This window comes from Montipora capricornis, chromosome 6 (assembly GCF_036669925.1).
Source record: "Montipora capricornis isolate CH-2021 chromosome 6, ASM3666992v2, whole genome shotgun sequence".
NCBI lineage: Eukaryota > Metazoa > Cnidaria > Anthozoa > Scleractinia > Acroporidae > Montipora > Montipora capricornis.
In genome coordinates, this window is record NC_090888.1 from 29,197,241 (window position 1) to 29,204,150 (window position 6,910).

The following is a 6,910-nucleotide window of genomic DNA, read 5'->3' on the forward strand; positions in this document are numbered from 1 at the left end:
TTGTGATGTTAAGTTTTGTAAAGACAAATACGTTGGACTATTTATTGCCAAGAGTAAGACTGATATTTACAGAAATGGAAATGTTGTTATGTTGGCTAAGACTGGGCATATTACTTGCCCTTATACTTTGTTAAATAGATACATCCAGACAGCTGGTATTGATTTCTCCTCTAACTTAATGTTTTTCGGTCGTTACATTTCGTAAAATCTAATGCATCTTATACTTTAAGGAGCACAGGCATTTCCTATACCCGTACTTTTGCATGCTTTTTCTCAATTAGGTTATTCCACTAAGTTATTCGGCCTCCATAGTCTTAGATCAGGGGGCGCTACCGCCACTGGGAATGCAGGTGTTAATGATAGGTTATTTAAGCGCCATGGACGTTGGTCTTCAGACAAAGGCAAGGATGGTTACGTTAAAGATAATTTAGAAGCTTTGTTATCAGTTTCAAAAAGTTTAGAGATTTAATTTCTTTGGTTTTTCAAGTTCTCTGTTCTCTTTCTTTATTTTATTGACAGGGTTGATAGTCTAGCTATGCATGTGTTGGTATTTGTCGCGTGAGTTATTTTGACAGTGTGCATAATTATTTGTTATCAGGTATATATGGTGTTCTTTGCAGGTTCAAGGTCAATTGACGGCATCTCTCTCTAAATTTTCTTGTATTTGTTATCTTTTTTGTTATTATATTTAATCTTTCAGATAGGTTTTCACCAGTTTGTACAGTATTGTTGTTATCTTACATCTTGGTTAGCTGTAGTTTGTAGTATGTTTATTCATGTATTTTGCCCGTGTTCTAGCTATCGATAAACGAGATGCCTATTCCTGATTCTTGTCTGCGTTTCATGGTTTCGAGAGTGAAAATGATTTGTTCTCGTTTCAAAGGATGTTTTATATGCAGAGTACCTTCAAGTCAAATTTTCGGGCCAGGATACTTAATTTGGCTTAAATGCTATAACCCTGTATTAATTGGTAAACCTTTTAACAAAAAAAATGGAGTTTTATATCAAATGGTAAAGTAAACGATTTGGTATAAAAGTCCTCATACGGCAAATTAATAAATACATATATACGATTGACAAAATGATTCGTTCTCGTAAATGCTGTCACTTTTCAATGCAGAATTAATGCCTGAGAAAATTATTACTGATGTTTGTAAGTAAAGGGAGCTACTCTTCACACACTAACCGTAATTGATTGAAATCATCACTGATTTAGAGGAATCAGGGCTTGCATCATTGAAGTATACATGTCCATGTATATGTTTCCATTTTAGTTACCATGCATGAAGGACTAAGAGACACTTTCTGAAGAAATTCTTTGATGGGACAGCAGGAAAATGCACCTGGGAAAAAGTTCAGAACAAGTTTATCGCCCTCTTTCACCTTGTAGCATGCAGCCTTCTGTGGACTACATGCATTGACATTACCGTGCACCGGTGGCTCAGTTCGTTGAGCACCGGGCTGTCACCCGGGAGGTCGTGAGTTCAACTCTGGCCGAACCGACATTCAGCCTCTTTAAATAACTGAGTAGAAAGTGCTGCCTTTGTAATTACATCTGCAAATGGTTAGACTCTCTAGTCTTCTCGGATAAGGACGATAAGCCGGAGGTCCCATCTCACAACCCTTCAATGTTCATAATCCTGTGGAACGTAAAAGAACCCGCACACTTGTTGCAAAGAGTAGGGAATGTAGTTCCCGGTGTTGTGGTCTGTCCTCTGTGGTGTATCACGGTTGGAAGCTGCTCTAAAAATCCGAGGGTGAATAAAGATATATGATATGATATGATATATGACTTAGTTGGTGATGATGTGTTTCGTTTATACCCAAAAGCTGATTTTGTGCATGTATAGAAAGTTATCAACACACAAAACTGTCAACAAGATAGTAATTTCATAAATTAGAGCCACTCTCATCTAAATAATATTGTTTAAGCTGATGTTTGGAAAATAAAGAAATTTGAGAGGATTTGTGTGAAGCATCAAAACATTGAATTATCGAGTGGGTCTGCAATATATGCCAATTTTGAGTTTGTGGGATTTGATTAAAAGCCATGAAATTTTTTTTCTCAGTTCCAAGTGTGAATCCTGTTTAGGTCTACCTCCCAAGCAACCGCTCAGAGATATGTATATCCCTTTTCATAAAAAAAGGTTGTGCTATTTAGGTACCAATCTGGTTGCCTGTAACAACCTATAAGAAACTTATTCATACATTTTAGACTTTCCTGATCATGCTGGCAATAAACAAGGAGTAACATTTTTATATCCAGTACGTGAACATGTGAAGAGAAAGACATCTGCAATTTCACAAAGCTTTGGATAAAACATCCCCAGAACAGGTTATTGTTTCTCCACATTAGTTTTCTTTAACTCATTAATATTTGAGTGACATGTTGCACTAAAAAACACACCCATAGCAGAGTTGTTGTTCAGTAAGAAAATTGAGCCTACAGTATGTAACTGAGTCCAGATCACCTGTACCATCAAGGTCCCATAGAGCATACATTTACTCAGCTGTAACAGCTTTTTAAAAAAGGTGACAGACTCTACTGAGATTACACTTCTTCTATATCCCTTGTTTAAATTTTTAAAGTGGCTTAGCCAAAACGGTTACCATGATCACCAAAACCGTATATTGATGTCACTGCTTGACAATAACTGTTGTTAACATGATTGAGCACACCAACAACTTGTTTCCATGTGTCTTAGGATAATGCTGCCCAAAATTTATCAGACAGTGGGTTATCATTATCAACTCTGTCTCTCTGCTTGTGACAGTAGTGACAGTGAATCCTCAAGGACCCCTAATGGAGTCAGCAGTCCATCAGAAATTAAAGGAGAACTGAAGGCAAAAATTGTTATTTTTTGTAACATTTTTTTTAGAAAGTCTAACATCAATAAAGTCGAGTGTGGATAGTTATTCCTGTCCGCTTCTTTGTTTTCCCGAGAAAATTAGCTTTGAAACTGTGTTTTTCCCGCTTTTCGGGCCTTTTCATTGCGGGCACGTAATGCGTGTCAGCGGTATGCTATGATGTATGATATGGGGAACACTGCTTTCGTAAACAAGAAGAAAACAGGCGGTATCAGCTGAAACTTGTCATTCTGTTACGGATTTCCTTCGTTATTTCCAACATGAGCGGTGTACATCCATTCCTGTTTGAGCCAACCTATCCTCCTGGTGAAGAACCAGTGGGCTCGGAAGAAGAAACTGGCGACGAAGGAGACAGCGGAGCTAATTTTGATAACAGAGTTGGAAACACCGAATGGTGCATTTGTGGGGGCAATTGTGTCCAAATGTCGAGGGCCGATGAATGTATTTGTTGTCAAGAATTGGAGGCTCTTAATCAAAAGTTCAACGAGTCAGGGGTTGAATGCATAACTGACCACGCAAAGTTTAGAATTGTGTTTGTCGATACAGACGTGCTAAAATACTGCCCTTGTTGCAATTCACAACGCACGCTGTAATCCCTTACCGGAACCCATCGAGAAGAATAGTTGTTTTGAAAATGTAGCCACAAAAGTTATTTGTTCATCATATAATTCGCATATTTTTGATCTCTTCTAGAACATGGCGTTTAGCAGCTTACCATCAGTTGACTTGCTGGGTTCATGGTGTACTGGGAAGGAAAAACCGGTGAGTGATTCCAGTGTTGTGAAAGCAATTAGAAATGAATTTCCAGAGGAGACTGGGGAATATGCCGTATTCAAACCGGCCGAAATCGATTTAAATTAAATTTTTTAGAACAATCAATAGTGGATTTTAGCATGCTTTATTGATATCGACTTTCTAGAAATTTATGTTTTGCCAAAAATAGTACTCGTCTTCGGCTAATTTTAATACTTTTACACTGATCTCTAAAATTAACCTAATTATTTTAATTATTTTCTTTGGATTTTCAACAAGTTGTTCAATTCACCTTCGAAATATTTATAATTAATAGCCATGATCAAGCACAATATGCATGGTTTGTTCTGAATAAATTTTAATTTGAAATTTGAAAAAAATGTACTGTTTGCTGTTGGTTTCGATGTATAGATTGGATGGCGTGTATAAAAGAGCTGTTGCTAATAACGATAATAGAAGTAGTAATTGTTGAAGGGCTGACTGGGAAAGATGGCCTGTTATTATATTGTTCAGCACACCAACATCATTGCTTTAAGTAACCTAAACTTGGGAACAGTTTGTTTTGAAAGTTAAATGGAAATAACATTTCCCAGAGCAAAGCACCAAAAAGCTAAAATTTTTTTCTTTGGTGTACATGTACAAAAAAAATTCCAGAGTGAGTGAACACATTGCGAAAAGCCCTTCAATAACCATTACTTCAAATTCATTCAAGTATCAGAAAATCTAGATGTGTCCCTTGCAATAACATATGCCTTATCTGGTCGAGGGGTGCAAGCAATGTTGCGTGGAGTATGTGGTGCTGTGAGAGTGGCACTTCTTTCAGCAGCATCTTGACACTTCCTTGTGACAATTGCATCCACCACTGGGCGTATGTGATCCCTTGTTGTCTTCTCCATAATTGGTTTTGCAATCCACTCTTTACTTCTTTTGGGGAAGACCACCTTGAAACGAAGCTCTCCCTCGTTTTCTCCCCTTGAAGCAGTAGCATGGCCTCTGCTGGTGTTGGAATTGTGGTCAAGGGCTGCCAGCTGTGTTCGAGCAACCATGCCCTTATACCAAAAGTGCTGCCACTTGGGGAGGTATTTTGTCTGGACGCTGTGATACACCTCAAAAGATCCAGTGTGACAGCTGAGTGTCAACTGCTGGATGTCTTTAAGTAGATTTTTGTCAAATACCACTTCTTTTAATGCCTCATGTGCTGGTGAACCTGGCCTTAGCCATCTCTTGGTTCTGGCCACATTTATTGGGATGGGTGGGTGGGGACATTCATGATAATAATCTGCACTGTCCCACTGGTGGATGTTGGCAGTGTGGTGGACAATTGATATCCACTTCTCCCGTAAGAGTTCCTTGTCCCCATTGCATGTGTGGCACACCACCAGAGATGGTTGGAGACTGACTTGATCCAGGGAAAAAGATCACTACAGTCCGTCTTCTTTGCCTTTTCAGTTAGTTTTTTAGTGACACTTTTCGCTAAATGCCACACATCAAACTGGTGATCCACATCAGGGTAGATGCGTTTCATATCTGACTTTATGCTTACATGGCGATCAGTTGCCACAACCTTCACTTTTGCCCCTTTACCCTGGATATTTTCCATGCACCTTTTAAATCCTTCTCTCTCCATGGCATTACTGCTGGTCACTTCGCTGACCTGAACAATTTGGAAGTCGACTATTTTGTCACTATGTTGATCGATCATAGTGTAGGTGCCATATTTTGCGTTATGCCCTGGGCTCTCACAGCGACCATCCCCAGAAAGCCACAACTCTTTGTCTTTCAAATCATTAAAAACAGAATTTTGTTCTCCCTCCCAAATTTCATCAATTACTGGAAATAAATATGAGTCTTGAATGTTACAAAATGTTTTTTCACAACTATCTTGGCGTAAGGGGCCCCACTTAGAAGAATCGACGAGGACATCAAAAGGTTTCCAGCAGCCATCCCTTTGATCATTGGCTGGCTGTTCCAGAAGTAGGTGTGGCCATTTATGCACTTAAGTGTAACAAGCAACTGAGAACCCTGGGTAGATTCATATTTTTTTCTTATGCCTGCACCACACTCGGGACATCTTTTAAAAAGCTTCACTTATTCTTGTTTGAAAACAAGGAACTTAACATCATCTTGTGGGTCGACACTTTTTGAATGTTCAGTTTTTGACTGTGAACTGTTTGAATGATCTGACATTTCATCATTTTTCAATGGTACATAAGATGGATCCTTTTGAGGTGAATTGTCAGGGGTGATTTTCTGTTCATGGGAAGGGTCTACCTCATCAGAAGAGATCACTTCCTCTCTGTGAAAGTCTTCATCAGTTTGAGTACTTTGGTCACACAGGATCACATCAAATCAAAACTTGTAAGTTTGAGACTCAGTTGATTTCATCATAAGTTGTGCTCCTCGTGTATTAATTTGACACCCAACATCACTGGTAAGCTTATGTATTGGTATACTTGTTTTATTTGCTTTCGTTGAATCCACATTAAGTTGCTGCAATGGCCTCTCTAATGCAACCTCACTATGATCTATGCCCTGGGAATTTAGGCAGCCAACTTCCGGGTAACATTCAATGGTGGTACTAGCTACAGGTTCTGCATGCACACCCTGGGAATTGTGGGAGACAGCTGCTGAATTACATTCAGTGGAGGTACTAAGTTCCACAACATTCGTAGGGGAAATATGGTGTGTCGTGGTGAGTGATGCAATATACTGCAAACCAAAGCAGACATTTCGTGACTTAATGAGCAATTGCGCGAGTGTTTCCTCCACATGTAAGATAAGAAAGTACTTCGAGTTGCATGTAGCTAAAATTAATTCATACTCTTACCTCTTGCTTTGCTCTGTCATGCAAACGGTTTTCAGACGACAGTCGAGGCTTCTTTCTTGGCCGATGGACAAAAATTGTTGGTAGTGCATCCGGCTTCAATGTACATGTTGCTTTCAACCTAAGAAGTTCTGCTTTAAGATCAGGTTCAAAGCAGTCAGGCTTGAAGTGATCAGAACACACCCGAGTATCTTTGGTAACCACTTTTGTACAAGAGAATTTTGTGTAGGAAGACGGTGGAAACTTATTCCATGCTCCTTGCGAACAGATCGAGAATCATTCGAGCATCCAACATCACAACAATAGACCTTTTCGGCTTGTACATTTTGTTTTCCCAATACAGATCATGTGATAATACTCAGGAGGTTTGGTCTTTTGTTTTGTTCATTAAAATGAGGGCATACAAGCATGAATATGCCTGCATGCACTCTTTTTAATGAACAAAACAAAAGACCAAGCCTCCTG

General features: G+C 39.1%; 2 pseudogenes; one reads left to right on the top strand and one right to left on the bottom strand.

Annotated features, from left to right (window-relative positions):
* Window positions 1–3,128: 3,128 nt before the first annotated feature.
* LOC138053573 (uncharacterized) lies at window positions 3,129–3,729 on the top strand (annotated as a pseudogene).
* A 599-nt stretch (window positions 3,730–4,328) lies between these two features.
* On the bottom strand, window positions 4,329–6,468 carry LOC138053574 (uncharacterized; annotated as a pseudogene).
* Window positions 6,469–6,910: the final 442 nt, after the last annotated feature.